Below are 21,546 nucleotides of genomic sequence, written 5' to 3'. Positions count from 1 at the left end.
AACCAGCTCGCTACGGCAGGTAAGTCAAAGGAAGCTTCATAAGAAATTCTGGAAATGGGTCTGTCATAAATAGAATAGTAAATGGGCGCCATGAAACCATTACAAATTTGGTACAACTGGTCCTTGTAAGAGGACTTCCACAATTTCTGATGGTATAAATGAATGGGTGTTGGATCTTGGGTGGTCCATCTCCAACCGAGGACAGGAAACTCAGAATTAAGACACAGGGTATCCATAATGTAAGCAGAATAATAAAATGGCGGGATTTTCCTTTCGGTGACTATAGTTTTGTTTCTGAATTCACGAACAGCTACGACCAACTTATCAGAAAGAATAGTGGCCCAATCCATGATTATAGCATTGATAGCCGCTTCCATTAAGGGAACCATGTCAATATTGATATTAACGGAGTCATGTAATCCCCACAATCTACACATCATAATCCCCGCATAGCAATAGGGAGAAGCCAAAGAAACGTTGGAGTACTTACCCGAACTTTCATGCTTGTGCTTGGCTGGGTTCTGCCTCCAATCTCGGAGGGGTTCGGATGGTGATTAATTTTCTTTTGCGAATTTCTCCACGAAGGTTCTGTTGTAGACTAGCTCCGGTTCAGGCAGATGATACATTCGCCTCAGGTCATCAGGCTTGAATGACTCGAAAATCCTTCCGTCCCTTGTATGGAAAGTTCTATCAGTAATGGGGATTTTTTCAATTGCCCAGCGCACCACATCTGTGTAAGGGAGAACCTGCTCTCTGGCCGCTATTCTGTGTAAAAAGGAGTCGGCCAAGTCTTTGAGCGTTGCATCAGACTTCCTTAATACATCTACACTAGCCGTTCTCACTGTCACTTTTGGTTGCTCGGCCTCCAACAGATTATATGTGCCCTGCCATGTGGTCCTAGCAAGACCAGTGCACGTAGTGTCCGAGATTAGGCCTTTCTTCGAAATTGAAGCAGCTTGACCTGCAACAGGTGTTGTAGTAGAACCAGAACTCCTCTTATTTTTCTTCCCCATCATGTTCAGGCTTTTCTCAACAAACAAACTCTACACAAGTGCAAGAGAAATCGTAACACGAGGAATAATGAAGACAAAGCATAATTGGAAAGATATATATCACTTGAAGCGTGGCGCTATTAATTTTCAAAAAGTGGCTGCGGATCCAATCACTGGTAAGAGATCGCATATGCATTAATGGTGATTTTAAGGCCTGCTACCCATTAAATGACCTTTACGCTGTTATTCAGTTGAATGACCTCCCAACGCGTGGAACATATATGATATGCCTTAGACGCAGGTATTCGTTAATCGAAGGGGCAAAGTTATTAAATACGCATGCATTACCTTATCCCTGCATTTAACGGCATTTTGAAATCTGCGCCTTATCAACCAGATTTAAATATAACTTTAAAGCTTAAAGCAATCACTTTTTGAAAATGCCGATTACCGATGAATCAATGTCGCATCGCATGGGGGAAAGAGTTATACTATCGTTTGAAAGTAGCCCTGGCAAACGCCGATTGCGATATCGCATCGGACTAGCATGTGAACACATTACCAGATGTATATTAAGTGATTTTCCGACTTCCGATAGCGATATTGCATCGCATCGGGGAAAGACCTGAGTGCCTTATGAGAGTGCATAGGATACTGCCGACGGCCGATAGCGATATCGCATCAGGTCGGGGTTTATAACTTAAAGCGTTTTCTCACAAGAGGCAATGCCGATAGCCGATCGCCGATATAGCGTCGCATCGGGGTATGAGATATGTGCTCTTTTTGGTGTATGCAATGAATACCGCCGATTGCCGATAGTGATATCGCATCGGCAAAGACCGAAGTGTCGTTTAAATGCATCTCTCTTGTCATTGCGATATGCGATCTTGCGATCGCTTTATTGCAATAACAAAAGTTTGTTTTATTTTGGAAACATTGTTATTCGAAAAAGGCTCCAATTCACTAACACTTTTGATTATCATACCTTTTTCGAACAAATTTATTAATACCAATTAATTTTTTTTTTAAATGGACCCATTTCATATGTAAATTGTTTGTAAATACAGATGATATGAAATGGGGGGTTGTTGTAGGGCACAACAATTGGCGATTCGTTGGTAGAACCAGTTATCTCTGAAATTAATATAAACACTCAAGCTTTTCCAAAAATAGAAACTCAATAAGAAGGAGAAATTTCTAATATGACTAGATATTTATGTGTTCTGACTAAAGTGAACTCCATTTCGTTATCTTCGTCCCATTCAGTTTCAAGAAACTAAAAACATAATAAGTTTCTAAAATAAGTCTTTATTGGTTCATAGTGATAAAAATAGAAAACTTTCCCAAATCAGCTTTTATAATTAACTCCTTTGTCATAGGTAGAGCCTCTGTTGCCAGCAGACATTTATAGTCTCGACAGGGATACCTTTTAACCATAGTATTGTCTACCTTTCCATTCACATAAGAGTGTGATTAACAGAATGAATCCATAAAATATTTTCATATTTTATTTTTTTATCTGTTTTTCTTTATAATAAATAAGATAAAAAGCCACTGTCCTGGTTTGGTAGCCAGCTTATGACAATGCCATTCACTGGTAATAATTTAACTGATCAAGCTGGCTCGTGATGAGACCCCTTGTCTTGAAATTTCAAGCCATTACCCTGTTTTGGTAGGCAGTATTGGTAATGTCAGTTAAGCTATTTCCCTATGAACATGGTAAGCAGGCTTATGATAAGACCTCTTATCTTTAATCTTTTATATTTTAGAATTACACTCTGAATAATCATAACCTTTAGTGAATGGGGTGAACAATTTTCTCCTTAAGAGCAGATGGATGACAAGTGAAGAGTTGAAGATGCTGAAAATGGGTTAGCCTCTATCTTTTAACAGATAACCTTTGGAGACTAGTTTTGGAAATAGAAAATGATTCAGAACTTTTACCTCTTGAGAGGAGTTTTCAAAATTTAGATTATAGTTTCAGAACACAAGGATATCTAATTTCCTAGAAACTATTTCTTTTGATTGAGGGTTCTATTATCTAAAAACAAGTATTTATATTATTTTTGTGAGACAGCTTTCTCAAACACAACAAAAGGTCAATGGGGATACTCTACAGTTTTATTTCCTACTAATCCTACAAACTACGCAAATCTACAAAAGGAGAAGGGGTTACCTTCTCAGTTAAAGAATTTCTTCAGGATCAGGCCATTGACGGGGAGAGAATCTCTCAACCCTGATAAGTCTTGCAATATAAAAGTTGAATGGCCTATCTTTTCACAGATCTGAAATGGTCCAAGCCACATTTTCTGAAATTTGGTATGCTTGCCTTTATCTTCATGGGCCTTGTCCCATTTGAGAACTAAGTCACCAACTTGAAGTTGTTTGGAATAGGATGATGCTGAGTCAAAAAATGCTTTGATGATTTGTTGATTTTTGGCATGAGTGATTCTGGCCTTTTCCCTTTCTTCTTCTAATTTGAGAATTTGGTCATATCTAAGTTGGATAGAAGAAGACGGAGTCTCTTGAATGAAATGCACTAGGGCTAAAGATGGAAGAACAAGATTTGTAGGCAACATGGCTTCTTTTCCATATACCAGATTGAAAGGAGAGGTCCCTATAGAAGCCTTGTGTGTTATTCTATCAGCCCATAATGCAAAGACCAAAGATTTATGCCAGTTTCTATGATTCTGTTCAACAGTTCGCTTAATGATTTTGATGAGATTCTTATTAGTAGATTCGGCTAAACCGTTCCCCTGGGGATAATAATTGGAAGAATATTTCAGTTTAAACCCCCTTTTAATAGCAAAATCATATATAGCGTTTCCTGAGAAATAAGAAGCATTATAAAAAACAAGAGCGTTTGGAACACCAAACCTGGTAATGATGAATTGGTCAATGAACTCGATGATTGCCTCTGCATTTGCCGCCTTCAAAGGAATAGCCTCTACCCATTTAGTAAAATAATCAGTAGCGGTAAGGATATACCTATGTTGTTTGGAAGATGGTGGAGTAATTTCCCCGATGATATCTAATCCCCATTGTTCGAATGGCTGTTCAATGTTGACAGGTTGAAGAGGGAAAGCTGATTTTCGTTGTCTTCCACCAGATGTTTGGCAATTAAGGCATTTTCTTACGTGCTCGTGGCAATCTCTAAATAGAGTAGGCCAATAATATCCAGCATGAATAATCTTATGAGTTGTTGTGTCAGCTCCAAAATGTCCCCCAACTGGTCCATCATGTAGCTCCTGCAAAACCTTTTGGGCTTCAGGTTTCTCAAGACATCTTAACAGGATAGAATCATAATTTTGTTTAAACAATACATCATCAATGAGAGTGAAATTCTTAGCTTTCAACCTAATGGCCCTCTTATTTTTGTAAGATAAATTTAGAGGAGCATAACCGTTCTTCAGATAAAATATCAAATCAGCATATTGAGATTCAGAATCAGTGACACTTATCTGATTGATGGATTTAATTTGATCTTCATCGCTTGATTCGTGAATGTTCGATGCTCCTGCCAATATCCTGCAAAAACCTTGGCCCCTAACAATCTTTGCTGGCTTTATTTCTAAGTCATACTCTTGAAGCGCTGTAACCCAATTGGCTCTTTTTTCACCCAATTCTTTCTGAATTAATAGTTGTCTTACCGCTGGGAAAGGAACTATAACTTTCGTATGGGTTTTCAAAAGGAAGGGTCTATAATGTTTGACTGCTTTGAACACAGCAAAGGCTTGTTTCTCCACATCCGAATAATTCAATTCGGCACCTTGAAGATTTGAACTGAAAAATGATATGGGTGCTTCTAAGTTGTTATCATTCAGTTGTGTGAGTATTGCGGCATATGAAGTGTTGGATGCAATAGTATATAGTGTAAAATGATTAGAAAAATTTGGAGTATTCAAGGCTGGGGCATTGATTATTGACTGTTTGATAACATCAAAAGCTTGTTTTTCTTCTGATCCCCATTTGAAGACTGAATTCTTCTTGATCATTGTCTGAAGTGGTAATACAATCTGTGAAAAATCTGGAACAAATCGTTTGACAAAATTAATCTGACCTAAAAATGACTGCATTGATTTTTTGTTATGTGGGAAAGGGATTTCAGAAATTTCATTAATCCGATCAGGAGCAATATAAATACCATCTTTGGATACTATAAAACCTAAGAGTTTTCTTTGGTCTAGAGCAAAGAAGGACTTTTTTGGGTTTAGAGAAATACCATATCTTTTGCATCTCTGAAAGATCTGATTTAAGTCGTGCAAATGATTATCTCTCTTCTTATAATACACAGTAATATCGTCTAAATAGACGACTACTGATCGATTAATTAACCCTCTGAAGGCCATGTCCATAGCTCTCTGAAATGTCGCTCCTGCGTTTATAAGACCAAAAGGCATTTTCTGATATGCGTAGGTTCCCCATTTTGTCCTGAATGTAGTTTTAAGCTGGTCATCGGGATGTACCAGAACTTGATTGTACCCTGAAAAACCATCTAGAAAAGACATCAATTCAGAACCTGCCACTGATTGGAGAATTTGCTCCATAGTAGGCAATGGGAAGTTGTCTTTTAAGCTCGCTTTGTTTAAATTCCTGAAATCAATACAAATTCGAATGTCGCCATTTTTCTTCCTGACTGGCACCATGTTAGAGACCCAGTTTGAATGTCGGACTGGAAAAATAATTTTGGCTTTCAAAAGCTTATTAAGCTCCGACTTAATCTGGCTCTCCAAATTTGGGTGTATTTTTCTTAATTTTTGCTGAATTGGTTTTTTTTCAGGAAGCATAGGAATGGTATGCTGGATAATAGATGTATCATATGTCTTTAAGTCATCGTATTTCCAAGCAAAAACTTGTTTGTTTTTTCTCAACAATTTAATAAATGCTTCCTTTTCATTCTGAGATAGTCCTGTTCCTAAATTGATGTTTTGAGGAGACTCGTTGGTTCCTAGATTTATCAATTCAAACCTAAGGGTAGAACTTTGAAGCTTTGTGTTAATTACAGGTTTAAACCTGTCTTTGATATCATAAAGATCTTCTAATTTTACCACTGGTTTTGGGATTGAATTTTCTTTGGGCACTCCTTTCATCTGGGAATCATGATCATCTTCCTCAATAACTTGATTATCGTAAGAATTCTCAGAAGTTAAAAATTGCAAAATATCATCGTCATGATTAAATACTCTCCAATTAGTGACATTGTCAGGAATTGAAGGTCTGAAAAGTAATTCTACAGAAAATCTATCAAGGCTGTAGTCTTCAGAAGGTAGAAGCTTTGAAGCTACATTGGCTAGTAAATCTGCGGCTGAATTTTGAGATCGAGGTATAGAAGAAATGTTGAATGCCAAAAAGTGTGAGGTAAGCTCTTGAACGAGCGATTGGTAATGTTTAAGGTGAGTCGAAAGGCAATGAATTGCATTTCTAACCTGTTTGACAATGATTTCTGAATCGCCGAATACCTTTAGATATCGCACCTCCAGGCCGATTGCTTTGTATAATCCTTGGATTAAAGCCTCATATTCAGCTGTATTATTAGTGCACTCAAACTCTAACCTACAAGACAACATTGTCTTTTGTCCTTGCGGACTAACCAATATACATCCAGCTCCTGAACCTTCAGAGGACTTAGAGCCATCAAAATACAAAGACCAAAATAAAGGAATATTAACTAAAGTATCTACATTTTTCTCAGCATCATTAAAACATCTGGACCTATCAGTTTGTGAAAAATTTTCTATTTGAGATGTAAAATGATTAACTGAAAAAGGAGATGGTTGGGCAACAAAGTTGCCAAAGAATGATTCTGCCGAATAGTTCCCCAAAATGTTATTATTGAATGCAACAGGCTGGTTTTCTTGCTCGAATTCAGTAACTGTGTGGGTCATATGCTTCTCACGATCGATCCTTATTTGATTTGGCTTTCCCTTGTAGGGAAGCCACATATGTGACCAATCTGTAGAAATATACCCGTGCAGTTTTTCGGACCAATCTCTGCTCAATATTAAACCATAAAATTCAGGTATGTCGGCAATTAAGATGTCAATTCTTTGAACAATTCTGGGGTCGGCTGACAACCTGATGGTTACAGAACTAATTTCTCCCACAACCTGCACTTTAGTTCTATCCAACTGTACAATATGAATTGCAGATTTCTGGGGTTCAATGTTCAGCTTAGAGCAAACTGAAGTTGGCATTATATTAGATGAGGCCCCTGAATCTATTAAACAGTTGTGTAGGTTTCTATTATAAATCTCATAAGTGAGCAGGAAGGGTGGAGTATGAGAATTTGATTTATCTTCGATTAAGACTGAATCGGTAATTTCAACCATGCCTGTAGGAGGCTGGCCTGAATCGTTGGCAGCTCTTGCACTGGGAAGGGGGTTAGAGGGAACAGCATTTAATTCTTTGAGGAGTAGCTTTTGTTGATGCTTCAGTTTACTGAGTTCAAACATGGTTATATTTGCCTTGGTTTTCTTCATATCATCAACAATGTTATATTCCATTGAATCGGATACCACTAGAGTCTTGGATGTCGAAGGAGCACTAGGAGTTGTAGGTTGGTTTTGAGGAACTACCACAGGTGACTTCTTTGGGGGAAATTTTTCCTTTGCTGTAGTAGCGCCTGCGCTCCTTTTCTTTGAAGTTGCCTGGGGAAGTTCAGAAGCAATTTTACTTCTTGTAGTAACCGGAAAGGCTTCTTCTTCATTCTCAGTGTCAGAGTTTGGGAGTATAAAATCCCACATTCCATGACATTCAGCTAGTTCTTCTTCATCATCGGTCTGTGAAGGTGTTTCCTCTTCCTCTTCTTCCTGGTCTGAATCGGCGTTAGATATAACATTAGGTGGCTTTGATTCAGTTTTCTTAAAAGTCCTAAATGGTCTTTTGCTTGAAGTTTCGGCCACCTGCTTTTTAATCTCAACCATTTCATTAGACAAAGTTTTAAGGACCTTTTGTAAACCTTCCATGTCATATGGGTCCTTTGGGGTTTTTTTCTTGGAATCTTCTTTAAACGAGACTTTTTTAGCTTTTCTATCTTCTAGAGCAGCTTTCTTTTCAAGAGCATTGATGCGCTTTTCAACTGCAAGTGCTTCTCTCATATTTTCAGCTAAGGTAGGTTTGCCAGCCCTGTCTACAAAGATAGCTATGTTGGCAGGGAGGGCAGTGATGTACCATTCGCTTCGGATTTGCTCACTTGGTTTAGAAGCGGTAGGGATTTTATTCAGTAGTTTATTAAATCTGGCATTAAACTCCTTTATTGGTTCCCTGTGCTCTATTCTCAAATTGGAGAGGTCATTTATTAAAGTTGCTAGGGACCAATCATCTCCATATTTGGTGAGAAACTGCTCTTGGCATGTATTCCAACTGGTAATCGAACCAGAGGGTAAGGAAAAATACCAGGATCCTGCTAATCCTTGTAAAGTGTAAGGGAACAGTCTTACTACGACATCTTGCTCTGTCACTCCTTTTAGGTTAACTGCTAACATGAAGTTGTTGATGTGTTCTTCAGCTTGGGTTCCATTATCTGGATTAAATTTAGGCAACCATTTTTCGGGTGCATCTGGTAGATCATGTAATGGTCCAGGCATGTTGACAGCACCCGGTCTAGTCCATGGATCTGCCATTATTCTAGCGACAGTGGTTGTCATTGCTGTCGGGGTTCCAGATGTTTGGTGAGGTATTGGAGATGAAGAGTGAATAGGTTGGGATATTGAGGCTCCTGTTCCCTGATGAACAACAATTTGTAATGGAGGGGTGGGTGGTTGACTTTGCAGATGAGGAGATGAAATGGATGATGTGGAAGAAAAATCCCCACTGTCAGATCCTTCAATATTTTTCTTTGGCTTTTTCCTTTTGGGTAAAGGAAACTCAGAGGGTTCAATACCAAGTTTTTCGATCTGAAGTCTAGTAAGAGGATGAGTGAGGTTGAACTGCGAAGTCGCACTGCTTTCTAATATCTCAGATTTCTGTGGTGAAATCGAGAAGCTCTGAAGTTTATGGATTAGAGACTGAACTTTCGGAGATTCAAGACTTAGTTGTTCTGGGATATGATGGGATTGAGCAGTGGTGATAGATTCCTCTTCTTCTTGGTTATGGGCTCGCGAACCAGCATGTAATTGAGAATAACGAGGAGATTTGGAGGGAGAATTACTCTTAGAATGACTTGCCGATTTGGGTCGGCTTGCCATTCACAGTTAGGCCCTCCTTCTAGCGCCAATTTTGTTGAGGCCTCGAAAATCGCTGCCACAACAAAGGGGAAACCACCCGGTCCGGACCTTAGTGCAGCTCCTTTTCCGTTTGGAATAGTGGTTCCGACTGGGGATAATGGGACCAATTTCCCAAGAACTATAAGTGAATGGGATGGATGAATGACTTATGACATAAGATAGTAATAAGCGGATAGCTAAACTATAAACAAAATGTAATAACTATAATTGGATCCCGGGACTTATCACTTGGCAAAGCGTAGCGTTTGATGATCTGTGCTTTAAGACAGGCATATAGATGACTCTAATACTTTAAGCATAGACGTTTAAACCATTTAAACATTGCTCTGCATAATTAGTTATGCAGAGCGATTAGAGCGAATTACTACACTTAATCATTCATATCATTGATACATACATGAGTGAAAGAGATAACAAATCACCAAAACATTCAATAGTGAAACGAAATGAAGATTCGCTGTTATATCGCATACATGCATTCAACAATAGCAAAGATAATAACACAGCAATTCATATAATAAGAAAGAACACAGATACAGATAATAGTACCATGTAAGCTGATCGATCAATCCAGTATATTAATCACTATGTCGCAGTCCTTCCTTCAAATCGGAAAGCATTCCAAACAACAGACAGTCGTGCGCAATTGTATAAAATAGCCTTCTAATCAAAATTAAGAACCGTTGGTCGAGTTTCACAAAAAGAATATAGACTGAAGCACAATAGTGCAAACTTCAGCCTTTAAGTCTTATTACAAAATTTTACGACCCTTTCCAAAACAATGAAAGGGTCTATAAATACTATACTAATTTAAATATCTAAACAACTGAAAAGCTATTAAATTGGCATCAATAAATGTTTTTTCCATCTTTCCTGGCGATCTGGCAGTTGGCGGCAATGCTTCATTCGGTGGGTTATTTTCCTTTACTCCTTAGCTGACATATCGCCAGCATTGGCTCTACTTCTGGTGGAGTGTTGAGACGCGAAGTTAGTTGGGCGTCATATGTAGCATCCTGAATGTCGGGGATCAGGCATCTGAGGGCATCCGTTAAACACTTGAGAGCAGACCTTTGAGTGTGTGGCTTGACTAGAAAGAGCCAATATGCTTCAGAGGTTAAAGTATTTACTCCGGTAATTAACTTCCTCTGTTCCTCTAAGCCAGGATAACTTGCTTGTTCAAGCATATCTGCTGTTGTTATACTTCCAGGTGTGCACTTGGAGATCATATTTGCCAGATAAAGTGTATCATTGACTAGGTCGGTCATGTTGCTGGCAATTATTTTACACCTGGAAGCCGCCCTTTCTGCTTTCATTACCTGAGTATTCCATTCCGTGAAGAGTATGTCCTTATACGTTTCATGGATTCGGGACAATTTCGCCGCTTTCCCTTCTGGAGTGTCTTGCCACTCAACATATTCAGATATGGCATCTTCGGCCTGATCTAGCTCATTTCTGGCCCTCTCTATTTGCTCACACACTGTTGTCGATATTTCGCATAATGACTTAGCCTTAGCAAGTTGTTGACATAGAAGTCTGATCTGAGACAGTAATGCGCTATTTATTTGAGTTGCCTCTGCTATGAAATTTTTTACGTTCTGTGTGCTCTTGATGCCTTCGAGCTGTGCTGATAGTTGAGCTATTCGCTCATCTTTCGATTGCATCATCAGCTCATTTGATGCTTTCAACTGTGACAATGCCTCTGACAATTCTTTTGCCTTCTGCGCTTCACTTTGGTTTATCCTCTGTCTTTCAATTTGCAGTTGCTGGGTTAACAAATTGTTTTCCTGTTGTTGAGCCAGCAACTGCTCTTCCCCCTGTGCTGCTTTATTTTTCGCTTCAATTACCTCTGCCTGTAATGCATATATTTCATGGTCCTTAGTCTTCAACAGAAGACTCACCTCCGATGCTTCATCGATAGTTGCTGCAGAATAAGCTCCAGCGAATTGAGACAACTTTGTTAGATCATCAGAGGGATCCAAATCCTCCTTCCAGACCATATTGCCCGTGACTGTTTGTTCAGGCAAGATAGAAGGTTGATCAAGCCTTCGTCTTTTCTTAGAGCGCTTAATAACGGCTCTATGCTTTGGGCTGTAGAAAATATCCAGGGGAGGAATTTCTTCCACCTGGAGAACAATTTGATCGGAAGGGTCCTTATTGATTATCTCGACATCCTGTGAAATGGGTGGGCCGCTGGTTCCTCCTAGAACCTGAGAAGAAGTGGTATCAGGCGCATCACTTGTTTTAGAGGAGCCTGTGTCTTTGGAGCCTTCCTTACCACTGATAATGGAATTGAATTGATTCCATTGTTTAATCAATTTAGGATCGATGGAGGTTTGCTTATGTTGCTCTGTATGGGCTTTGCTCCGTTCTTTCTCTTGTTCTAACTTCTGTTGTTCTTCAAGTGCTTTTCGCTGTTGCTCCTTTTGCGTTTTCCGCTGCTGCTCCTCCAATTCCTTTTTCTGCCTATCTGCTAGTTCTTTCTTTAGTCTCTCTTCTTCCTTCTTCTTCCTCTACTCTTCTTCCCTCTGTGCCTTTTGCTGCCTTTCTATCTGCTCCCTTTTCTGCCTCTCTGCTTGCTCTTTTCTCTGCTTCTCAGCCTGCAGCTTCTTCTGCCTTTCCTCCTGTTGTTTATCCTGTTCTTTAGTTGTAACAGGAGGTGCATGTATCTGTTGCCGACCAGGCTCGCTTGAGGAAGATGCTGGGGTTGTGGATAATAACTCTAGGGGCAGAGTTTGCAACCTCTGCTCCCTAAGTTTATTAAACTCTGTCAACGCCTCATCATTGTATTTCATTATGGCAAGCTATTTGGCTTGGCTTATTGTCTCGGCACCTACGAACAAGTCATCAAACATATCCTCTTGATGATCAACTTTTGTTAATTTTGCTTGTTCTAGGGCAATGTAGGCAGTTTTCTTTGGATCATAGAGTTTGCTTGGGAGAGTGGCCAGGGATAAAGCTTGGATTTTTGTTGCTTCTTTTTCTGCGTGCTTGTAATTAAGCAGAGTAAAAACCCCAATTCTTAAAGGAAACGAGGGCCAACCTTTCTTCTTCTCTTCTTTGAGAGTTTGTGTGACACTCTCGGCCATAATCTGGTAACAGATTTCCCGGGCTAACATCTTGTCTGGGATATATAAAGGGAGGACATGTGGCCTAGCCTTACTCCTAAAAACTCTGATATAGGAGAAATACTCTTCCCCAAACCAGCTCGCTATGGCAGGTAAGTCAAAGGAAGCTTCATAAGAAATTCTGGAAATGGGTCTGTCATAAATAGAATAGTAAATGGGCGCCATGAAACCATTACAAATTTGGTACAAGTGGTCCTTGTAAGAGGACTTCCACAATTTCTGATGGTATAAATGAATGGGTGTTGGATCTTGGGTGGTCCATCTCCAACCGAGGACAGGAAACTCAGAATTAAGACACAGGGTATCCATAATGTAAGCAGAATAATAAAATGGCGGGATTTTCCTTTCGGTGACTATAGTTTTGTTTCTGAATTCACGAACAGCTACGACCAACTTATTAGAAAGAATAGTGGCCCAATCCATGATTATAGCATTGATAGCCGCTTCCATTAAGGGAACCATGTCAATATTGATATTAACGGAGTCATGTAATCCCCACAATCTACACATCATAATCCCCGCATAGCAATAGGGAGAAGCCAAAGAAACGTTGGAGTACTTACCCGAAATTTCATGCTTGTGCTTGGCTGGGTTCTGCCTCCAATCTCGGAGGGGTTCGGATGGTGATTCATTTTCTTTTGCGAATTTCTCCACGAAGGTTCTGTTGTAGACTAGCTCCGGTTCAGGCAGATGATACATTCGCCTCAGGTCATCAGGCTTGAATGACCCGAAAATCCTTCCGTCCCTTGTATGGAAAGTTCTATCAGTAATGGGGATTTCTTCAATTGCCCAGCGCACCACATTTGTGTAAGGGAGAACCTGCTCTCTGGCCGCTATTCTGTGTAAAAAGGAGTCGGCCAAGTCTTTGAGCGTTGCATCAGACTTCCTTAATACATCTACACTAGCTGTTCTCACTGTCACTTTTGGTTGCTCGGCCTCCAACAGATTATATGTGCCCTGCCATGTGGTCCTAGCAAGACCAGTGCACGTAGTGTCCGAGATTAGGCCTTTCTTCGAAATTGAAGCAGCTTGACCTGCAACAGGTGTTGTAGTAGAACCAGAACTCCTCTTATTTTTCTTCCCCATCATGTTCAGGCTTTTCTCAACAAACGAACTCTACACAAGTGCAAGAGAAATCGTAACACAAGGAATAATGAAGACAAAGCATAATTGGAAAGATATATATCACTTGAAGCGTGGCGCTATTAATTTTCAAAAAGTGGCTGCGGATCCAATCACTGGTAAGAGATCGCATATGCATTAATGGTGATTTTAAGGCCTGCTACCCATTAAATGACCTTTACGCTGTTATTCAGTTGAATGACCTCCCAACGCGTGCAACAGATATGATATGCCTTAGACGCAAGTATTCGTTAATCGAAGGGGCAAAGTTATTAAATACGCATGCATTACCTTATCCCTGCATTTAACGACATTTTGAAATCTGCGCCTTATCAACCGGATTTAAATATAACTTTAAAGCTTAAAGCAATCACTTTTTGAAAATGCCGATTACCGATGAATCAATGTCGCATCACATGGGGGAAAGAGTTATACTATCGTTTGAAAGTAGCCCTGGCGAACGCCGATTGCGATATCGCATCGGACTAGCATGTGAACACATTACCAGATGTATATTAAGTGATTTGCCGACTTCCGATAGCGATATCGCATCGCATCGGGGAAAGACCTGAGCGCCTTATGAGAGTGCATAGGATACTGCCGACGGCCGATAGCGATATCGCATCGGGTCGGGGTTTATAACTTAAAGCGTTTTCTCACAAGAGGCAGTGCCGATAGCCGATCATCGATATAGCGTCGCATCGGGGTATGAGATATGTGCTCTTTTTGGTGTATGCAATGAATACCGCCGATTGCCGATAGTGATATCGCATCGGCAAAGACCGAAGTGCCGTTTAAATGCATCTCTCTTGTCATCGCGATATGCGATCTTGCGATCGCTTTATCGCAATAACAAAAGTTTGTTTTATTTTGGAAACATTGTTATTCGAAAAAGGCTCCAATTCACTAACACTTTTGATTATCATACCTTTTTCGAACAAATTTATTAATACCAATTAATTTTTTTTTAAAAGGGACCCATTTCATATGTAAATTGTTTGTAAATACAGATGATATGAAATGGGGGGTTGTTGTAGAGCACAACAGGTCTGTATCTTGATCCTACTCTGTTTGAACCAAATCTATGTCCATCTGCTCCAACATCTGTTCAATCTCCTAAGCAAAGTCCTACTCCTGTGATTTCTCACCTTGTTTGCTATCTGTCGGTTGTGATGATTCAATAACCTGTATTTATGCAGTTTCATCAATTTGTGCACACTGCACTTCCTTATTTTCCTATTCCTGCTACGCTTCCTTCTCCCTTCAGCGCAACTCTTGTTCTTCCCTTAGTTGTTGCTTCACCTCCTGCAACTTCTTCTCCACCTCCTCCAGTTTCTACTTCTCCCTCTGTCTTTGCGCAATCATTCTATTTTGTTTCACTTCTTCACTTCAATCTCCAAAGCTTCTCTCATAGCAAGTGGATTTGCCTTGAACTTGTAGCTTTTCTTTACCTTTGCGCTATCGGCAATCTTCCTTTTGCCTTTGTCATGTGCAGGTTTGTTTCCCTCTACTGCTATTGACGTTGTTGCTCTGTCAAGTGCTCCTACCTTGTGCGTTTCTAACCATTCTATAGCCACTCTGACTGGTTCATTAATCCTTAAGGAGTTATAACAGTATCTCCATGGGTCTTCCTCAGGCCAATGACATGCCCTATGGATCCAAGGATGATACACTCTCACACATTGGTCCTTCACGAAGTAATGCAAGTCGTATGGATTGAAACTTCTAGTGTTGAAGGTGGACCTCTTGAATTCCTTTGTCTCGGCCTTAGCATGCTTGAGACTCTAAATCTCATACAACCTAATCCGAAAAGGAAGAGCGGGCCAAGGTGCCTTCTTCTTCCTATGCAGTCTTGTTGACAACCCTGTCAAGATGTGGTATCCAACCTCTTACATGACCAGCTTTTCCATGGTAAAATTTGGTAAAACATGTGGAGCCTTCTCCGTGTTGTACATCCAAATGAAGGTGCCAAGGGGTGAGGCATACCAATCTTCGATGTTAACAAATGCCTCCATTGCTACCTGTGACATGCAAGGAGGATCCTGCTAAAAGATCATCTTGTACATCAGGGTGACGAAGTGGTCTGATAGTTGTAGTATAACTCCACGAAAGCTACACTCAGAGAAAAACCTGCAATAGATGTTCACAGAGGTTTCTGAAGGTGTCCGTGCCCAACCCAAGTCAAAGAACTGTTGACGAGCACAGATTTCATCAAGCATGTAGGCAAACATGAAGAGATTTTCTTGCTGGCCCTTGGGCAGATGTCAGGGATTTGTTACTTGCCCCTTCAGCTGGAGAGCCAACATGTCGAACCAATTAAAAGGTCTTCCTTCGTTCGCCAGTTGATCCAACACAATCAACCAACTCTACGGGGGGTGTTTTTGTACTCTCTTGGCCATATAAGTGGCATGTGAAGATGACAAAGAACTGATAAGCCTTATGTAGTGTCTTTGTCTTGTATACACATTTGGGTGTTGTCCTGAACTTAGATGGCTCTCTCTTGAGTTTGCACTACTATTGGGATTGGTGAAGAGTGCATCCATTTTGTTCACCAAATGTGGAAAGTGATACATCTCCTGAAATTTCTATGCCCTGAAGGTAGCAAGTTCTTTTCCACTGACACTACTCGGTACCATTGTCTCTGGGTCAGTATGCAAGAAAATCCATTGGATCATGTCCGTGCATGGAAATTCAGGATACCTGCATGCAACCCTGTACAAGCCAGACTTGTGTATGTTGACATAGACTTTGTCGCCCTCCAGATTCTCCTCAAAGGTGCCTAAAAAGATGACATTGATGTCCTACCATGTGATCTTGATCTCCTTGTCTATGAACAACTTAGTATCTTCATAGATGGGCAAGTTCATAAACACTTGCTCGACCACATCCCCAGTTGTTATGAATAGTGTCCTTTGACCCTAATCTCTTGGAATCCATTGTACTTCTACTACTGAGAGACTTATTAACACCTGTGATACCTGGAGACAGAGTGTCTAGTCAATTTAATGTCTTAAATTGCTCTACATAAATTATCATCCCGGGTATCGTAAACTGATGAAGTGTGGTGCACCATATGTGCTTAGTTAACCTTTTTCTTACTTCATTGTTTTATAGTTTATGTTGTTTTGGGGGTTTTGTTCTTGTTGGTTTCCTAAAGTGTCTAATGCAAATAAAAATCCTATTCTAAGGCCTTAAGAATACTTTTAAAGGATAAGTATGGATAGAGATTTCAAAACAAGGCCTATGTCCCTAATGGTAACTTCCAAAACTTAGCACTTCAAAAGATCTTAAAACATGTTATTGGTGGAATTAGTACTTGAACAAAAGTGTAAATATGCAGCTACTTCAATCAAAATGGAATGCAACAACCAATCAATGAGCTAGTGACTATGAAACCCAGTATCCTTGCTGCTGTATGAAAAAGAAAGTAAAAACTGAACTTAAAGCAACTCAAAGACTAAAAGCAAAGCAACTAATTCATCACACTACTTCAACTCTTCTGATCCTTTACCCTTCAGCTCAATCTACCTTATGGGAAGCAATCATGAACAAGTTAAGCAATATGATATCTAAATTGCAAGAAATTAATTTGCATAAAGGAAACTAATCACACTACTTCAACTCTTCTGATCCTTTACCCTTCAGCTCAATCTACCTTATGGGAATCAATCATGAACAAGTTAAGCAATATGATATCTAAATTGCAAGAAATTAAATTGCATAAAAGAAACTAATCACACTACTTCAACTCTTCTGATCCTTTACCCTTCAGCTCAATCTACCTTATGGGAAGCAATCATGAACAAGTTAAGCAATATGATATCTAAATTGCAGGAAAGTAAATGAGCAAAACAAAACTGATTGAAATAACAATGCTGGAATTAGAACTCAAAAAAAATAAATCAGCAGAAGGACAAGATGATTCTGTCATGTCATTAGTCATTAAAAAGCTATGTGCATTACTAACCTACAATCAACCAGTTGAACACACTTGCATGAATGAAAAATCTAATCTATCAACTTGAAAGCAATCAAATGACATAATGAAATCAAAGAAAAATTACAAAATGAAATCTAATCTACCTTACATTCTAATATGCTCCATGAAATCTACTTCACATCTCCTTCCATGTTGAGAACATCAAAGCTTTATTCAAATTCTTCAAAATTACAAAGTACAACAAAGTTCTCCAAAGCTTTCAAAAGCCATCAAGGAAGAACTACAAACTCCAAGCTAAAAGACTAATAAGCTAACAAATGAAGGAGAGAGATCTCCTATTTATACAAAAAGATGAGAAACCATCTCACTAATGAGAGTCCATGAATCTCTCCCTCTACCTCTAGAGTCCTAATCAAAATATGAACTGATAAGACACATGTCTTCTTAGAGTTACAATACAATTAGGAGATGTGACACATATCCTCATGATCCCATGATTCTTGCCACTCAAATTCGAATTTGGCCTTGGGGTGCCACATAAGGGTCTTCTAGAAGCCTCCTTTCAACCTACACACGTCAACAATCTCAACCCATTTGTTAGGTATAAGCATATGCACATTATTTTCTAATTTTTAACCACAAATTCACTTAAAAGGATTAGAAATAATAAAGATTGGGAAAACATAAAGGTGGCCCAATGATAATGAAAGTGGGATGAATGTGGTGACATAGTAGTGAAATGGAGGTGAAATGGAGGTGATATAATGGACATAATAGTGAAAGTGTAATGGAAATGAATGACATTTTCAAGACTCAACATACCCCCCAACTGAAGCTATTGCATGTCCTCATGCAATATATATTACATTAACTCTTTTGATCCTTGAGCTTTGGCTTAACTTTGCATGATATCATTTGATAACTTCATATTTCTGCAAAGTGTTTCACTTGAATTGCAACATGGTTGGTTCTTGTGTTACAACCATTTTTTTTTTGTTGTTGCCTTCTATTTTGATCTTTGAACTTTGCATAATGATATTTTGATTATTGTTGCAAAGTATATCTTTATTGGATTGCATGATGGTTGGTTCTTGTGTGACAACCATGATTTTGTTTGTATCCAATTTATCCTTTAAGCACTTTCTTTCAAAAGCCATTGTATGCTCATAATAGAAATGTAATAATTAATATATGTTGGAAGTATGTGAGCTCCTAAATATGATATGGACATGGAAATATATGAATATGAATGTATCCCCCCCCCCCTCTAACTGATGGTATTGGAAATTTTATGAAATGAGGAAGAGAAATGTTTTTCCAACAATTATCATTCTAGCTTTTTATGGAATTCTATGGTCAAAAGTTAGAAAATGACGTACCTTCACTTACCCTTTGGAATGGATGAGTTGTATGTGTGGTGGCTAAAAAATTCTGATCATATTCTTCTTCAAGTGGTTGAACAAAAGGATTCATGGATAAAGAGATAAGATGACTTTTTATTGCTTCTACTAAAACTTGCTGAATCTGCTCCAAAATGCTGAAAATAATAGTCTTCACGTCTTCAAAACTCATTGGCACAATTCCTACTATGTGAAAATATGTTCTGATGTCGAACATAGTAGGAAATTGTTGGCTTAGTGGCCATTAATGGATGCCACTAGTCAACACGAGAACTCTCACCATTGATGACAATGAGAGTCAAGATGCCCAAACACATCTTGCTAGGTGCGAATGAATTTGCTGATGTCGAGTCACCTAGAAGATCTAACAAACAAGGGACATTAATGTATTCCCATTGTTTTTCAGCATGAGGACTTGCCATTAAGGCATGCAAGCCTCAAGGTGTTTTTAAAAATAACTTAGACTCAAAGGACTATGGACTCAATAATTTTCATTGAAGCAGGGCTTATTTGCGGAATGAAAATGACAGAAAATGGAAGATGGCAATGGAGAGTAGAAATGGCAATGGACAATAAGCATATGAATGAGCCTCTTGCTTTTATTTGTGGGTTGTGAATGGGCAAAAAGAGATGGAAAGTGTATGTGAATGTCAGTGGAAAGTATGGAGTGGAATGAGGTGAATGGTTTATTATGAAGTATGGATGTGATGGATGGATGTGATGGAGACAATAGTATCTGAAAGTTTTTTTTCAAGTGTTTAGATCTGATTTTGCGTCAGCATATTTCCTCTTTGTTGCTGATCATCTTCTTATGAAACAAATTGGTCTCTTAGAGAGACACCATTCTTTTGTAGTCATTTGTCCTTCCTCCTGGAACCTGCAAAAAAACTAATACTTCTTCTGCAATGGAATGTAAGATTATCAAAGGAGAGAGATGGCCAATCTCTCTAGTTATGATATTTAAATACAAAAACTAAGAATTTGTATTAGTGAAACAAGTTCTCAAAGGAAAGATCAAAAGAATTTATACCTGATTTGGAATTAGTGCCTCAAGTTGATGTTGCTTCGTTTCAGCAATTTATTTCATTATTTGCCATTTCAAACTCAAATGATGGATTTCTCATTGTGTAGATCTTGTTGAGATCTTTCCAATGGTACTTAAATAATCAAAATCTGATTTTGTATGAAAAAGTTAGGTTGATTTGAACAATGAGGTTTTTCTAGCTGCGGAATTGGAGAACAGCTGCGGAATTGGACTTTAGCTTCGGAATGTGCACGGTTCTGTAGCTAAAAATCTTGAATACAAAGTTAGCCATTCATCTTTCATCATCATTCCAAAATTAATCAATACCTTCAGAAAAGTGAGTAAATAACTTATTCATTTCATTGATTCAAAACTATTATTTTTTTTCTTGACATGCAGCGACTTAGTGTGGCGACTCAGTGTGGCGACTTTGTGATAACACTCAACTTGACTTCCCTTTGACCGGGGTCATTTTCATCAAATTTGATCGAATGAATAGGACACCATCCATGTACTGACATTCCCCCAGCTACCCATGTGGCTTGTTTTGCTTGATGACACCTACAACCTAGAGTTTAACAAAACAGCTGCGGAAAGTTGGATCAGCTGCGGAAAGTTGAATCAGCTGCGGAAAGTGGCTTGTTTCCGCAGCTAATGAAAACAGAGTGTAAAAAATAATGTGAAATGGAGTGGCTGTGTGCGTGGAAAAGAAAAAAAATGTGGAGGAGTGAAGGCTTATGTGAGCACAGTGGAAATGAAGCCGTAGTCAAATTAACCACGATCCATAATCGCAAATGGAGTGTGAGAATATTTCCAAACTTTAAGTTAAACGTGGAGGAAAGAGGATTCATGTATTCCACCCAAAGTGATACATGCCTTCTACCCAAGTACAGCACATGGAAAGTTGAATGCAGTAATTACTCCGACTATGCCAAGAGGATTCTTAGAGGCCAAGATGTTGTGAAGAGCGGATAGAAAAACAATGCAAAGTTTTTGGCTGAAAATATGATCAAACTGCCAAGCACGTCATAATAAAATTAAACACGTACACAAAACATGTTAATGAAGACAAGATCCATGAGTATTAGCAATGTGCCGATATTTTAGCAAGTAAAACGCCGAGTCATAGGAATAGTTGTTGGAGAAGTGCCATATTTGATTATCTTTCTATTAAATGGGCAGATGGGTGGCGGAAGACGTGTTCAAACTATTTCCTGTTCATTTAATAAAAATATCTTTCCCCTCACATATTCAGTGACACGGTGGATGACCTGGTAGCCAAGAAAATCAGATCTGGGCAGATTTCTCAAAGAAATCGGAATATGGCCGCAACTGTTAAAATAAAACATTGTTTTTTCACACGCGGCAGAGAAAAAGAGGCTCCAAAGAACTGAGGATTTCTCCGAGACCGCCACAAATTTATTCAAACGGTTTCTGGGTTATCCAATTGACCCAGCTGGAAAAAAAACCCATGTTTTATTTTCTTGAAATTCACCTCCGATTGGGAAAATCGAGCGTTTGAAGTTAGACATTTTTTCAGCTGTTTACGTTTTTCCTGAGTTAATTTTTCTTTTTCTTGTTTTTTTGTTCTGCATTATTACGAATTGTTGCATTCGGCCTTAAGATCAATCTCAGAGGGGGAAGAATTGTTTTCAGATGCAGTTAATAACAAATGAATCAGTCAGGGGAGGAGATGCTATAAAAAAATTCTTTGCGAG

Source organism: Pinus tabuliformis, chromosome 2_2, assembly GCF_031772625.1.
Source record: "Pinus tabuliformis cultivar Carrire ecotype Pingquan chromosome 2_2, CPIR1, whole genome shotgun sequence".
NCBI lineage: Eukaryota > Viridiplantae > Streptophyta > Pinopsida > Pinales > Pinaceae > Pinus > Pinus tabuliformis.
This window is presented reverse-complemented; position numbering follows the sequence as displayed.